The sequence below is a fragment of the Schistocerca gregaria genome, chromosome 4 (assembly GCF_023897955.1).
Source record: "Schistocerca gregaria isolate iqSchGreg1 chromosome 4, iqSchGreg1.2, whole genome shotgun sequence".
Lineage (NCBI taxonomy): Eukaryota > Metazoa > Arthropoda > Insecta > Orthoptera > Acrididae > Schistocerca > Schistocerca gregaria.
Genome location: NC_064923.1, coordinates 521,328,089 through 521,344,946, shown reverse-complemented (window position 1 = coordinate 521,344,946; position 16,858 = coordinate 521,328,089). Strand labels below are relative to the sequence as shown.

Sequence of the window (16,858 nt, the reverse complement as noted above, 5' to 3'; positions counted from 1 at the left end):
AATGATACCACATTACACATACTTAGTTCCTCGATAAGATCTGTTTTGATCAAATTCACAATCAATTTGACACTTATGTGACCCGTATCTTTCAAGACAGGTTTTCAATTAATTTGCGGTTGAGAAATTCCCATCACATTGGGTGTTTGAACAAGCCTTCATATCTTCTTTTATTTCTTGGGCTACGACACATTCATCATGAGAAATGTTTACATACTTATCTACAAAGCTAACCGCAGAACCTTTCATGATACAAATACCAATAGAAAACACATTCTTCCTTATTTTTGGGAGATACAGCACATCATCAATTCATCCACCTTTCCGATGCCCCTTTACAAATTTATTTATTTTAATTGTTCTAATTCCCTTTGCTTCACATTTAGCGTTATCTCCAAGTAAAATTTCATTGTTTTGTTATTTGCAAATTTCACTGAATCGTTCCTACAGCAAAAAAATGTGCCTCCATGCCCCATTGTTAGTAATCCAAAGATCACTTATGTCAGCATACAGCATACTCTTGGAAATCACTTTATCTTGTGGAACTTTTTTGAATTACCTTCCATCAGTAACAATGAATGCCTTCCCTACATAACCTCTATTTTGCTCATTATTTCTCTTCTTCTTAGGATGGCAGTTTCTTTACAGATGACCTTACTTCTCACAGAACTTCTAGTTCCTATTCAGACTCATATGCTCTTTCTTCCACCTTGAGAGAAAATAACTGCCAAGATTCTGGATGTCCCCTCCATGTCACTCAGTCATTCTCCTTAGGAAATGAGCCACTGTTGGAGTTTCAGAATCATTTGCTAATCCCCAGGCACACAGTCCAGGCCATGACAAGGGTATGGAACTTTTTCAGAAGGTCACCAAGGACCTTGGCCATGATTGCTAAATAAAATCAGTTAAAAAATTTTAGATTGTGATTGTACTTTATGAAAATGACTAGTTTTGGCGCACACTTTGGCCATCTTCAGACAGCAGCATCAGCTGAAGTTGATGATGCATAGAACAGCTAGTTGACCTCAGTCACTGAACTTTGAGCAATTTCAGAGATTGAGGTCAACTGATTGCTCTACACATAGTCAACTTCAGCTGATGGTGCTATATGAAGATGGCCTAGGTCAAAACCAGTCATTTTAATGAAGTACCATCACAATCTAGACCATTTTTCCATTGATTTCATATAGAGTTCAAGATCACTGCTTCCAGAAAATGTTACTACAAATTTTGTATGATTCTTATGTTCAACATTGTTTCATCCACATCCTTGAGTTGACTCACAATATCTAAGTTTTATGCAATATGTTATGACACAGGATCACTCACGTTCATTTAGTACTCTTGGTGTTTTTTTTTTTTTGTGAGAGTGAGTTTGTTTTCTTCAGATGTTTGTTTGGGAATCACACACAATTCCTCCTGCATTTCACAAGCAGTAGTGTACATTACCAAAAATTCTTGTTGTGAGTACTCAGTCATGATCAAAATGCTACACATGGTGTTAGCATTGCCTGTTTTGAAGCACACATTGTCAAGTCCTTGGGTTTTGCCCTCTGATGGTACACCACATCTCAAACTCTATAGTTGATGAACAAAGTCATAATTTGAAATTTCCATAGCTGGACATTCGATCCATCAAATGGTACAAAAAATGATACATTAGGTGACTTGTATCATATATCTAACAAAATACATAATTAAGTTCTGTGCCAAATTTTTGCAGTTTTCATGGGTCCATAACCTAGTAAAGTTTATAGAATTCAAACTCAGGCACAAGAATACCAAGTAACAACTATTATACATCTTAATACAAAGCAAAGTTCACTGATTCGCAGACACACAATGAACAAATGAAAGAGGGCTATACCCAAGGAACATAAAAACTAAAAGCAGCTGTAGCACTGACAGAGTCTTAGGTAGGGAGATTTTAAAACTAAAAATAACACTGCAGGTTTGACAATAACAATCCTCCATCTAAAATTTCTCAAGCAGAATTATTTGTCCTGTATATGTCACTAGCATTGTAATCAGTTCAAAGAATATAACTGTATAGAGAAGAATAATAGGACTTCTGTTAGGAAATAAGTTTGTTTATTCTTCTAGAGCAATGTTATCCCCTTTTAAATAGTCCCCACTGGGTACTACACACTTAAGCCTGCACTTTTTCCAGTCCCTGAAACACTTCTGGAACTCAACCTGTAGGATAGCTTCTAACACTCTCAGTGATGTGTTTTAAATCTCATGTATGCTGTAATATGATGGTCCCTTAAGACTTCCTTTATTTTTGTAAACAAAAGAAAGTCATGTGTCCATGCCTGGTGCTTATGGAGGCTAAGACAAATTCATTAATGAACAAGCAATTAAGTTCGAACAGGTGCACTAGTGCGGTGGAAAATTCATGAATTGTTTCACTACAAATCTAAGCAATTTTCAGATTGTTTCACACAACACTACTTTGAAACTGTAAGTAATATTTGTAACTAATTATTCAACAGTGTGGTAAATACTCATCATGCAACTGGCCATTAAAACTTAAGAGCACATTGAGCATAACTTTCACATCTCACCAAGCTTTGCAACAATCAAACTTTATTCAATCAATTTGAAGAAAGTGAGTATGGCAAAGTGTTGTGAAATGTTGTGAAACATATTCGTCAACGCTGTGTCATCTGTAAAGATGTTTCTGAGAACCAGCTGATTACTGGAGGTAGTGAGGAGGTAGATTTGAATTTTTAGAGTAAAATGTCTTAGATATTAAAATGAAACAAAAATAAATAAACTAAAAAGTAAATCAGTTTGAGACAGTAAAGATACATAAATCATCTGTATCTAAGAAAGGATACAGTCCTTTTGGATAATATCAACTGAAGAAAGATATGTGGAAGCCAGTCAAGGAATGTGAATAGAACAGCCAGTAGTAGAACTGCATAGCAACAAGGCAGGCAAATGGGGCCCAAAGAGTTGGCAGAAGTGGAAGAGTTATAATCGATGGCACCCCATTGTGTTGCAAGAAAGAGAGTGTTATCATTCTGAAAAGTTGTGTATGTGTTGTGATTTGCACATGAGTTCAGACCTGCAATTGTGCTTTCTAAAACTGTTGGAAGTTGGTGGATCATGAATAATGTTAGAAAAATTGTAAGTCAAATGTGAACATGATAATATCAGTGTGCAAACATAAATAACAGTGTCTCATCATAATTGTTGGACAATATTAGAATGTTGTATGCTAAAAGCTGATTCTGATTTCGTATTCTATATGGATTATTTACAGCAAGAAGTGAGTTTTTTACTTGCTGTTAGAAATTGTGTATTAACATGTGGCTGTAGTGAAAGTCCGAAAATAAGCAAAGGAACTTGGTGAAAACCATGTGTGTTTGGCTTCACCACCTCACTAAATTGGTATTGCCAAACTCATGATAAAGTGCCTTTCGAGCATACAGAATAAATGGATGCCAAACCATAGTACTGCAGTGTGAGCAGTTATTGTCATTGAAGATACTGCATTATTGAGATAATCAAGTAGTGGGTGATTTCCATTATATTGAGAAGAAACAATTTTGTGCCCAGTAAGTGACACTTAGTGTGTCAGTTTAATTCGCAGTAACAGACTTAACATTTGAGAAACTACAGTTTAGATAAAACATTTCCATCTAAATAAAACTCACTTTATCACACTGAAGACCTCAATAAATAAAAGAAGTACTTTTCTTCTTACTATTTTCAAAATATGCCCACTTTTCCTGTAGTTTAGTAGTTCCCGGAAGCCACAGGAAAATGCAGAGGATGATCCTTGGCATCTCTCTGAAAGAATATCGAACACCTTGACACACATGATGTCAGCAACAATAAACATAGCATAACAGGCTATGAAGACCAAACAGAAAAGGGGTGGCCATGTGGTAAAGCTGCAAGATGACAGATGAACAGCATGAGCTACCACATGGGACCTACATCAGCAAGAGACTCTGAGAAAGACCAAGGTGCAGATGGTTGGACTTTTTCAGAAAATAAGCAAGAAGACAGTGGACCAGCATAGCCAGAAACAGAAATGAGTGGAAAGAACTAGAACTACGACTAATTGATCAAATGTAATTCAGTGTGTAGTGTGCATTAAGTGTGGTACCCTCCTACTTGTAGGATGCCTTTGCCCTCATTCATCCATTAGTAAGGATGAATGTGGTTCCAGATTTTTTTCAAATCTGGAGATTGTCTTTCAGTGTTCCTTCTCCTCCAGTGAATTCAAGAAGTTTGGAGTACATGGTAACAATACTGTTTCAAATTATTATGAGCTATAATTCATTCTGATGATCAAGCAATCATTTGGTTGGCCATTCCTGAAAACTGCACAAGGGAGTGTGTTTTCACAGAAAATGTGGTGTGAACAAGTAGGCTGTCATTCCTGTAGAAAACAGCTGGTGCTGGTGCTGGTGAAGTATCATCTTTACACTCAAGATTCAAAATGTATAGTTTCTCTTAAATTATTGCAGATTGTTTCTAATTTGTGCTGCATTCAGTTTTTCCATAGGTTGCCTACACATTTTTGGCCTTGTGATAAGACTATATAGTTATTGTACGAAAGCAAGAACCTTCCATTACAGCAGCCAGTTTTGGTCGTAATGTTGTTCTCTTCGTGACACATTTATATGTTGGCACCAACTGTATCTTGTGAGAACAACTTATAAACCCCGATGATGAGGAGATAAGGAACAAATAAAGCCCTGTCAATGAGGACAAAACAGAAAAAAACTGTTGAATGAAAATGAAACTTTTCTGACAACTAAATCATTATGGTTTGAGGGGGGCAGTGCACAAATGGTTTAATTCATACTTAACTGGAAGAATGCAGAAAGTTGAAATAAGTGGTTCATGTAATGTTAATACAACAGCTGATTCCTCAAACTGGGGGGGGCTATCAAGTATGGGGTCCCACAGGGTTCGGTCTCAGGTTCTTTACTGTTCTTGATATACATAATGACTACCATTCCACATTGATGAAGATGCAAAGTTAGTTCTTTTTGCTGATGATGAAAGTATAGTAATAACATCCAAAAACCAAGAACTAAGTGATGTAATTGTAAATGATGTTTTTCACAAAATTATTAAATGGTTCTCAGCAAACAGACTCTCTTTAAATTTTGATAAAACACAGTATATACAGTTCCGTACAGTAAATGGCACAACTCCAGTAATAAATATAGACTTTGTACAGAAGCCTGTAGCTAAGGTAGAATTTTCAAAACTTTTTGGTGTGTCCACTGATGAGAGGTTAAACTGGAAGCAACACATTGATGGTCTGCTGAAACGTCAGCTATGTATGCTATTAGGGTTATTACAAATTTTGGTGATAAGAATCTCAGTAAATTAGCTTACTACGCCTACTTTCATTCACTGCTTTCGTATGACATCATATTCTGGGGTAATTCATCATTCAGTAGAAAAGTATTCATTGCTCAAAAACGTGTAATCAGAGTAATTGCTGGAGCCCACCCACGGCCATTCTGTAGTTGTCTATTTAAGGAACTAGGGATCCTCGCAGTAACCTCACAGTATATATATATTCACTTATGAAATTTGTTGTTAATAATCTAACCCAGTTCAAAAGTAATAGCAGTGTGCATAGCTATAACACCAGGAGAAAGGATGACCTTCACTATGCAGGGTTAAATCTGACTTTGGCACAGAAAGGGGTAAATTATGCTACCACAAAAGTCTTTGGTCATCTACCAAACAGCATCAAAAACCTGACAGATAGCCAATTAACAGTTAAAAATAAATTAAAAGAATTTCTAGATGACAATTCCTTCTACTCATTGGCTGAATTTTTAAATATAAATTAAGGGGTAAAAAAGAAAAAAAACTTAAACATTAGTGTCATGCAATATTTTGTGGGGACTGATGACCACAGCAGTTGAGTCCCATAGTGCTCAGAGCCATTTGAACCATTTGAGCCAATATTTTGTGTAATGTAATATCTTGTACAGACATCTTTTATTAACCTGACTCTTTCCACATCATTATGAAGTGTTGTTTTCATGATCTATGGAACAAGTATTAATCTAATCTAATCTATAGTATGACATCTGACTATACTGTTTTGGCTGCTACTACACACATCTAAAAGTCTTACATCACCCCAGTTCCCAGAACTCCTGTAGATAGACGCTGACTGTGGATATTGTATCACAGACACAGTATCATTGACTGTTCAGAGATTGCACTAACCCCCACCCCAAGATGTAAACCACCATGCATGACCAGTGTCTATTAGACGGAGGAGGTCTGACAGCCGATCAGATCCAGTCATTCCACCAGGAAGGAGGTACATGGCCAATGCAGTCTGTAGTTAAACCATGCCTAGACGGTCAATACTGTGGTCTGATTGAGTCCACATTGTTACTTTGTGCCAGGAAGGGCTGTCAACAAGAGAAGTGTCCAGGCATCTCGGAGTGAACCAAACTGATGGTTTGGACATGGAGGAGATACAGAGAGACAGGAACTGTCGATGACATGCCTCACTCAGGCTACCCAAGGGCCACTGCTGCAGTGGATGACCTCTACCTACAGATTATAGCTCAGAGGAACCCTAGCATGCAACACTACCATGTTCAATAATGCTTTTTGTGCAGCCACAGGACGTTGTGTTATGACTCAAACTGTGTGCATAGGCTGCATGATGTGCAACTTCACTCTTGATGTCCATGGCGAGGTCCATCTTTGCAACCATGCAGTGCAGTAAATATCTGCCCAACAACATGCCAAATGGACTGCTCAGTTTTGGCATCATGTTCTCTTCACCAATGAGTGTCGCATATGGCTTCAACCAGACAATCGTCGAAGACATGTTACAAGGCAACCCGGTCAGGCTGAATGCCTTAGACACACTGTCCAGCGAATGCAGCAAGGTGGAAGCTCCCTGCTGTTTTGGGGCGGCATTATGTTGGGCTGACATATGGCACTGGTGGCCGTGTAAGGGGCCATATTAGTTGTACGATATGTGAATGACATCCTCCAAACAGTATTGCATCCAAATTGGCAGCACATTGGTGAAGCATTCATCTTCATGGACAACAATTTGCACCCCCATCATGCACATCTTGTGAATGGCTTCCTTCAGCATAAAAACATCGCTCAACTAGACTGGCCAGCGTGTTCTACAAGCATGAAACCTTTCGAACATGCCTGGGATAGATTGAAAAGGGCTGTTTATGGATGACGTGACTCACCAACCGCCCTGAGGGATCCAAGCCAAATTGCCATTGATGAGTGGGATAATCTGAATCAACAGTGCCTTGATGAACTTGTGGATAGTGTGCCACAACAAATACAGGCATGCATCAATGAAAGAAGACGTGCTACTGGGTATTAGAGGTACCGGTGTGTAGAGCAATCTGGACCACCATCTCTGAAGGTCACACTGTGTAGTAGTACAACATGCAATTTGTGGTTTTCATGCGCAATAAAAAGGGTGGAAATGGAGTTTATGTTGATCTCTATTCCAACTTTCTGTGCAGTTTCCTGAACTCTCGGAACCGAAATGATGCAAAACTTTTTTTTATGTGTGAATATTGTCCAAAATTTTATTTTTAAAAAGTGGATTATCCAGGAATTCTGCAGCCAATGCTAGTATTGCTTCAGAAACTTTCTACAATCCAAGAAAGTTTGGTGGCTTGGTTTTTAAAATTAGAAGCAGAGAGGAACAATCATCCAGGAAATTACAAGATGCTGTCACCATTAATACAGGCTTTTGAGCAGAATATAGAATCCTAGCCAAGCTATTAATCAAGTTTGTAGCAACATTTCATCACTCACAAATTACCTGTTGATACTGAACTAAAAACTTTTCTTCTTCCTAATGTTGGCACAGAAACTTTTAAATTGGTTCAAAATCTATGATCTGAATTAGATGCAGAAACGAAACCATATTCAAAGATTAAGGATAAGATAGAAACTTATTTTAAAGCTCAAGTGCATGTGCCAGCAACCAGTCATAAATTTTTCTGGTGTTTTATAAACATCCAGTCAAGTTTACAAAGAGTGGATAGCACAACCACAGGAGTTCACTAGAGACTGCAAATTTCTCTCCAAGAATCAGAAGTTCAGAAGTGTGAAAACCCTTAAGCTGAGTCTCTCATTGGTGACATGTTCATTATTCACTTGCCCAGTAACAAATTAAAGAAAAACCTTCTTAATTTGATTAACCCATCATTGCAGCAATGTTTGCCTTTAATATGGTTGCCTGAACAGAAACTTGTCTCAGCTGACACTCTCCAGTTCAAAGATGCTAGTGCATATGCAGTGCATCAACAGGTTGCACAGTAGGGTCTTAGAGGACATACATAGGCAACAGCAGCTCATAAACCGACCCCACAATGGAGAATTATGTTCTTATGCATAATGCTGTATTAATTACATGTATAAAGAGTGTTCTTCAGAAAATCACAAAAAGATAGGTCATAAATCTGAGGTCTGCAACACAAAGCAAATTCTGCACTGTAAAAAGACATTAAGACACTCAAATTTATAATAAAAATAATGTAAATGATCAGGAAAAAAATAAGCAGATGAATAAAATTTCACAAGCAAAGAATAAAGTGAATGCTGTCTCCTCAACTAATGACAAGGATTAATGTGTCACACTGACTAAATAAAATTACACTGAAATTTGAAACTGACAATGGATACTCCATACACCTAAGTAATACGTGGCAAAGGCCAGTTCATAATAGAGGTTGCATTTAAGCAGTTTACAAAGCAATCCAGAATTATAGTAGCGAAATCACACAAAGCAGCAAATTTACTCGATCTTGATTTATTCAATAAAGTAGGCTTCACAATCCATGAAGGTGTGAATCAGATTAACACTGTTGTCGCAATGAAGACTTTAAAAAATGTGATACCAGTTTTCTGAATTAACACCTAAAGCACTAAAGCCTACAAATGTCAGATTATGTGAAGCCTAATGCTGTGCGAGGAGCCTAATGCTGTGCCAAAATTCTGTAAAGAACAGACTACTTCATTTGCATTAAAGGACAAAGTGAAACAATAAATAGATCTCAAACTGAATTGCACTGTAGAACCTGTGGGGATCGGGATATTATGTATGGTAATATCAAACCCAACATTAAGTATTCACTTGTTCATAATGAATTAACTTTATTTTGATCATGTCAGTACAAACACATCTGCTCGAATACAGAGTTCAGAATACACTGAGAGCAACAGTTTTCAAAGAAGTTCATTCTCAAAGATCAAGCGGTCGACTCTTGCAGTCAATAACCACCACAGAGCCCTCGCCGATAGTGCAGAGCATGGTAAGGATGATGAGAGGCATTTGTGCATCCGGCCAGCTGATGGCACAGGTGCGCATGACCAACCGTGTTGTGGCAGGCGCTAGTGCAAGGCGTGATCGGACCATTTCTCGATGTCTTGGTAGCTGCGCCCAGCAGAGGGAAGGAGGTGCAGAAGGCATCCATAGGTTGACCGTGCCATGCTGCTGATGGCACGGTGGAAGCAGAAGGCTGCAGCGTCTCAGTGGGGAGAACATCGTCATGCCGAGACAGTGCGGCGCAGTGGGGTTTTGATCCGATCAAAGGTATGGAGTACGTCGAAGATGCGATAAGATGTATTGCCAAAGTATTTGCCAGCTAACACCACAGTGAGTGCAATGTGTCCGGTAATAGTTTGTTATTGGCCATATGACATAAAGGAGCAAGCATGCTGTGGCTTAACAGGTTGCGTAAGAGATGCCAGATGAGCAACACTCACGGTAATGACGGAGTTATAGAGGTGCTTGATGTCACAGCAACAGCAGGGGAGAAAACAGCAAGCTTCACATCACTGACCGTGGTGGCGGATGACTTCGGTGTAGATGGAAGCGTCGCCTCAGAGCCCATGGACGGTGAGTGTGTTACAGTGGTAGATGGCAGGATGTTCCAAGCAGAGTTGACAGTGTTGATATTTTGATGTGCAAAACAGCCGTGATCGAAGGTTGGGGGGAGTGGCCGTAAGCCCTGTGCATGAGGCATGGCATCGGCGAGAGGTGGTGGAAGGTGGACGTGGTTGGAATAACCATGGTCAGAGCAGGAAGGCGATGAGATGTAATGTGAATGTGAAGAAGTCGAATCGGTGGATGAACCAGTGTTCCTTGGCGGAGAGGCGACACAGTTTGATGGAACTGGAGCTGTGTGTGTTCTGTCACTGTCCTGCGATCGAGTCGTAAGGCTGCAAGCTGCTCGCGTGAAACTGATGCACCGTCATGTGCCAGAGCGGATAGATGTTCACTTGTTGAAGCAGAAATGGCAGATGTGTTGGTCGTACTTTGCAAAGGTAGTGAAGAGGGCGGCAGAGCAAGTGGTACTGGAATGTGGCTGGTTATGCCATGGCACAGAAACGAAGTGTCTGGAACTACCAAGGAAAGGTGGCAACCATGTAAATAAGTTGCTTATATCACATTAGTAATGTAGAATTTCCACTTAAGGTGGCGTGATGATGACAGTTGTGACATCTTGGACATAGATCCATGTAGCGTGATCGTCAGGGTATTAGTTGTAGCTGGTAGTAACGGCAAAGGATTGTCAGCAGTTGGAGGCGGAACAATGACAGGAGCATCTTGTTGCATGTCGTGGTTGGTCGGTGTCAGCTGCAGCATGTGTAACTGATCTTGTACCAACTAGTTGTATGTCGCAATTTGCTCATGTAGCTGTTGTAGTTGTTCAGGCAAATATATATATTGTGAAGCAGTCCACTGTGTCACTGAATAAGATGGGGGCAAAATCAGAATCTGTCTCTATCAAAGGGTAACCTGGCGTACAAGACAAAGTCGACGGCACAGTATTGACGTAACAGTTCAAGTAGAAGAGATCGTGTGTGGGATCACAAATGAGAAACTCAGTACTTGGCAGAGGTGGAGTGAGAACACGTTCACTGCTGTATGAAGCACTGATATGGCTGAAATCTTCTTCTGGGGTGGGTGAACAAGTTGCGGACGCGATACAGTAGTGAACGGCCGGGAGGTAAGCGTGTCGGTGAGTTGTTGACAAGATGCAGGTGCGGTAGCCATGGTGGGCTCATATGTCGTGCAGCTGTTTTTTTTTACTAGGTCGAGGTCAGTGAGCCAGCAGGCGGCAGCCTTGACATCACTGTCGGTAGCGGTCGAGCAGAGTCGGTGTGGCTCAGGTGCTGCCTAGAGGGAGGCATGGCAAGTCCAGTGTTGCACTGAGAAACAAGCAGCATTGTCATTGGTGTAATTGGTGCATTTTTGTTGATTGATAGAATGTCCTTGATGAAATTGTTCCTGAAAATTCGAACAGACATGCGATTTAGCCATAGTTCGAAGTTCGTGCAAACTGGAATTTGCAACACAGTCCCCGTTTGTTGCAGTCCATTGTTTGGCATGACTGACGATATCGAAGCACCGCACAAAGTTAATGCATTACACAAAAGCAAGTCAAAATAGTCCAAATTAATTGGCGAAGGAGCACTGCACTGTCCGGAAGTGAAATTACCAACACTTTGAGCGGGTTTCGACGGACGACGTGTGCACCTCACTCGCATTGTCGATGTGTGAGAAGGTGACGAAAGTTACCAAAAAGCACGATTCACACAAGAGTCAGGAATTTACACACTAATTACACTTCCTGTACACTGCATCCAGATGCGGAGCTATGCAAAGTTGATTGACGTAGAAATCCGACCAAGGGTTGCTGCAGTGTTTGTCCATGGCGATGTTCCAGTACACATTCCTGGTGTCGTAAGCAGCATTCATGAGTGAGTGTAGGGGCCACCAGTGTGGGTATCAGGATATTACATATGGTAATATTGAACCCTACATTAAGTATTCACTCGTTTATAATGAATTAACTTTATTTTGATCATGTCGGTACAAACACATCCACTTGAATACAGAGTACGGAACATACTGAGATCAACAGTTTTCAAAGAAGTTCATTCTCAAAGATGAGGAGGTTGACTCTTGCAGTCGATAACTGCCACAAATCAATTACCAGTAGCCATTTGGCATCACCAATTGTTGTGGTACAAAAACTAATGGTTTATTCAGTGTTTTTGAAGATTTTAATGTGACATTTAATACAAAATCTATAACTAATCCATATCCAATTCCAAAACTGGAAGGATTAATGTCTAAATTAGCAAACAGCGTATATTCTGAAAAAAGAGATTTGAAAGAGGCTTTCTCACAAATACCCCTAGACGAAGAAACATAAAGATTCTTGGTCTCAAATAATCCATTTGGGGGTTACCAATACAAAAGACTCATTTGCGATTGCCATTAGATTAAGTTTGTTCTAATAATATTTTGAATAATTAATTAAGAAACCAGCTAACACTGTAAACTACTTGGATGACATCATTGTCTCAGGTAGGGCTCCTGAATAGCTTTTGTGTAATTTGGAATGTATATTTAAGGTAATAATGGTATCAAAATCCAGGGTGCGGCAGCAGCAGCCTATGCAGAAAAAGGTTTTTTAGTCAACAGGGAGGATTGTAAGACTGGTAGTTAAGGTAGTCAAGAGAGAGTCTGTAGAAACATTTTCAGAAGATATAAAATATTAACCTTTTATTCCCATACATCTTGCAAGCAATCATATTTGTGAATCTAAATTCAAAACATAATGTTATGAACAACTGTGTGCATAACTGCAACAAATGGCGAGGGATAAAATTTCACAGAATTATGAGTAATAACAAGGTTCCACGCCAGTCTACATACAAAGAGAGAATTTTTTAGAATAGATCACCATATGATTTTAAGACAGCTAATTTAAATACTTTCAAGAATAAACTAAAGCATTTATTAGTCAGGAATGCTTGTATTCCACAGCAGATTTCATACTGTAATGTCAACTTGTGAAACTGTTAGTATTAAGGCCATCAGCTTGTCTTTGTAATACAAAATAGAAGTCTCACTTCTACATCAATTTATGTATTTTTCCTTAACCAGTAAGAGAAGTACAATTGTTTTTGTAATATAAAAGAGATTATTACTGATCTTCACTTCCACATCAATGTAAGTATTTGTCATTTACTGATAAGAGAAGTACAATAAATAACAATAAATACAACCATACACCTCATCGGATATATAAATTAAGACGATGACAATGGCCAAAGACTGAAGAGATAGTTGTTTGGACAGGAAATAAATAAACAAACTAATCATGAATGGAACAATGCAACTTGTGAACATTCTTCAGTCTGTCAATGTGCCTCAAAGGTTAACTCCAACATCATACCACACACATGCTCTCACTTTATGGCAGAACGGTCTTCTGTATACGAAATTGCCAACTGAATTGGCCTACACCATAACATCAACATTTAAATGTTCAGCTGCTATTGTGTGACACAAGACACTGGAGATCAGCATCATAACATTTGTCTGTGGTAAATGTCACCAGCTGGTGACTACTACATTACAATTTGTGACTTGTAAGCACTTTGAAGACAAAGCATGCTCTGTGTTTTGATGCAGTTGGAAGCATTGTGTTGAGTCAAACAGTACGCAACAATCTTGACACAATCAATGTAGTCTCTATATGGCCATTATGAAGAACTGTACAAAGCCATCAGCCCCATAATAAGCTTAGAAGTATGTGGAGTCAACCAGAAATTAGTATACATCTCAGAAATGCAAACCCATATATTAGCAGGGAGGTGGATCAGTCATAAATTGAGCTCATACCATGTGCATATGTTGCACACCTCTCAGAGCAATGAATGGTAATTTGAGGGCCTTCCAGTAACAAGACGGGATGTTCCAGTCTTCTGATCACCTCTGCAATCAACATTTCAGCAATGGGTTCAACTTTCAAGATGATAATGCACAAGCACTCTGTATCCATGTTTCTAACACTGTCCGCCAGGAGATGGAATCAAATGAATGAAATGGTTTGTGATATCTGCTGACATGAACAGGAGTGAGCATGCTTGGTATCAGTTGACACTTGTAGCACATCATTGCACCTTGTATAACTTTAAATCTGTCATTGAGGGGCAGGCCAGACCTAAGCAGCATGTTTCAACAGTGTAGTGCAGCTTGCCAAGAATGTTACAAGCATGGATGCCAAAAATAACAGTTATGCATAATCCTATCCATATTTTCTCATATGACACCCTTAAAAGCATGCATCCATTTTACTCAATACCATAGCAAAACTTGTTACTGAAAGTATGATCATGTGGGGTATGAAAACAAAACCAAAATTTGTGACTGCTTTGTGGATTTCTTGGTAGGAACAACACAGTGTAGTTATCATGGATGGAGAATCATCAACAGAAATGAAAGTAACTTCAGCTGTGAGCAGAGAGATTTATTGGAACCCATGCTTTTCACACTGTATATTATTGACCTGGTAGTCAATATTATTAGTAACCTCAGTCTTGCATGAGATGGTGTAGTTATCTATAATGAAGTGCTATCTGAAAAGAGTTGCAAAAATATCCATTCAGATCTTCAGAATATTTCAAAGTGATGCAGATATTAGCAACATGCTTTAAATGTTCAGAAATGTAAATCTGCACTTTTCACAAAATGCTAACACTCATGCAAACCATCCTACAGTATTGATAAAGTGTCTGAAACCCATGCCAAATTGCAGTAACAGAAGATATTGAATATATACATATGAAGAAGGCTAGCAGAGATTATCACAGGTTTGTGATTCTTTGGTTTCTCCCAGTGAATTTGTTGAAGGAACTGTCCACTGTTGTACTGCTGGTTCATAGTGTCCAACAGGCACAATATTTTGGTGACCAGGTATTGTCATTGTCAGATTAACTGAGCTGCTGAGGGCATGTGCCATCTTATATCCCCTATCCCCATGAGCCATTCCATTTGCAGTCTGCACCTATCACCACATATCATTGTCAGCATCTGCAATAGGATAGCATTTATGAAGTTGCTCTGTCTGCCCTGGTTGCCAGATCATTTTGTTTGCTAAGAGTCTTCTTAACTAAACTCAGTGCTGGATCCCAAGCCTTGTTAAGATTATAGACACAATTTGTTGTAACCGCAGAAAAGCCAAGTCTAAATGCAGTTGTTCTCAGACGATACACCAGAAATCATACGGGGAGATAGAGTTAACAGGGGACGCCAGGCGTGTCAGAGGGGTCACAAAAGATAACGACGCAGCCAGATAGCCGAGGCGGCGGTCCAAGCGGCCAGGCAGCTGCGCGTGATAAGCAAGGAAGCAGACTCAGCTATTAAGATAAAAAGGGCGCTCTGGGCAGGTCCCTTAATAAGCAATAACTTACAGTATCAACACTCTTGGCTAGAGGGAGAAGTCTGGGAGCGGAGAGAGAAAGAAAGAGGGCCCTAGGTGGGGGCCGCACTACGTCATGAGGAGCCAATGAAGGGCTCGGGACGCAGTGCGTGACCATATAGGGAGAGGCCCCTCTACCCCTCCACCCAGCTTCTGAAGAAAAGTACTGAAGTTAATACTAAAACAATCCCTAATAAGGAAAAGTTGCACTCGACGCTACGTCATGCCAAGCGCTGGCGGGGTCGAAGGGGAAGAGCTAACAAAACTCGGAGGCACGCCGCTCCGGGGATCTCTCTCTCTCGGGTTTAGGCAGCGACGGTAGTCAGCGTGAGTAGCAGCCGACTTGGGCTGAGGGCGGGCTGCAGGCAGATAGTTGGAGATAGTCGCCGATGAGCGTTTAGGCAGCGACCGCGGGACTCTGACGTAGGGTGCTAGTGTGGGCAGCAAAGTGCTGGAAAGTTCTATCAGGCAGCCAGAACGGTGGAAGTCAGTCACCGTCTCTGTAATGGGCTTGGCTATTCTGTAGGTACAATCACTACGCAGTTAGGGTGATCTGTATTCTTTATGAATAAATTAGAACTTTTATAACGTCCATACGAGTTTACTTCTACCAACATCCTAGCCTTGTACCTTAACACCAGGGAATTTAACATCATAGCCAGATCAAAAGTCTCCCTCTCAATTAGGTCAACCGGCTAATTCCCGTTTACGAACCGTGTCGCTCAATCCCTCGCAAAACCCACGCTTGGGACGCGACATAAATAAAAGTTTTGGTGCCAGGTGTGGGGTAACACAAAGGCATATAGGCAAAAAGGAGATAGGAGCCAGTAGATTTTGCTACAGCGACTGTGGCAATTAGCAGGAAGTTGTGGCGACTCGCAACTTTCAGCATTAGTAGCCCCACTACGACAGAGTCCAGAGAAGTAGTCCTCGCGGGTGCAGGGCAACGCAGGATAGCAGCAGCATGACGCGGTGCGACGAGGCACAGAGGTGCCTAAGCAGCCAGCGTTCGAGACCGGGGGTCCGGGCCGAGCAGCGGCAGCAGCCGTAGCAGCGGCAGCCGAGGCGAGCGACGGGGTCGGCACAGCCCAGCAGAGCGGCGGCCAACGCATTGCGGCAGCGCGGAACAGCGCGGGCATAGAGAGCACAGAGACAGCGCGGCACAACGCGGATCAGCGGAACAGACGGCGCACCACAAGAGAAGCGGTACATATAAAATTATATTAAGAATTTTGTATCTTGTATTGTAAAGTGCTAACATAGTTAAGTTGGTAAGATGGCCCAAACTAACGAAGTTCCGTCATCCTCCAGTAGCGGTAAGATATCAGTGAAAGAAGCCTTGTGTATAGTTCCAAAAGTGTTCGAAGGAAATAAGAGAGATCTTAGGGACTTTATTGAAAATGTAGACGCTGCATTTGAACTTGTGAAACCGGAGGAACACGAAACGTTACTGAAGTTTGTTAAAGCCAAAATAACCCGAGAGGCCAGATCGAGGCTGCAAGTAAGGGAACGCACGGGGGCATGGCAGGAAGTAAAACATGTTCTAGAGGAAAATTATGCGAGTAAGCGTACCATTG

General features: G+C 40.5%; 2 protein-coding genes across 3 annotated transcripts in view; one reads left to right on the top strand and one right to left on the bottom strand.

Moving 5' to 3' along the window:
* Positions 1-16,858, bottom strand: part of LOC126268028 (integrin alpha-PS5-like) — a 554,707-nt gene that overhangs the window by 409,390 nt on the left and 128,459 nt on the right. The gene's annotated exons all lie outside the window — the stretch shown is intronic.
* Positions 1-16,858, top strand: part of LOC126268029 (uncharacterized) — a 52,224-nt gene that overhangs the window by 1,027 nt on the left and 34,339 nt on the right. The window lies entirely within an intron of this gene.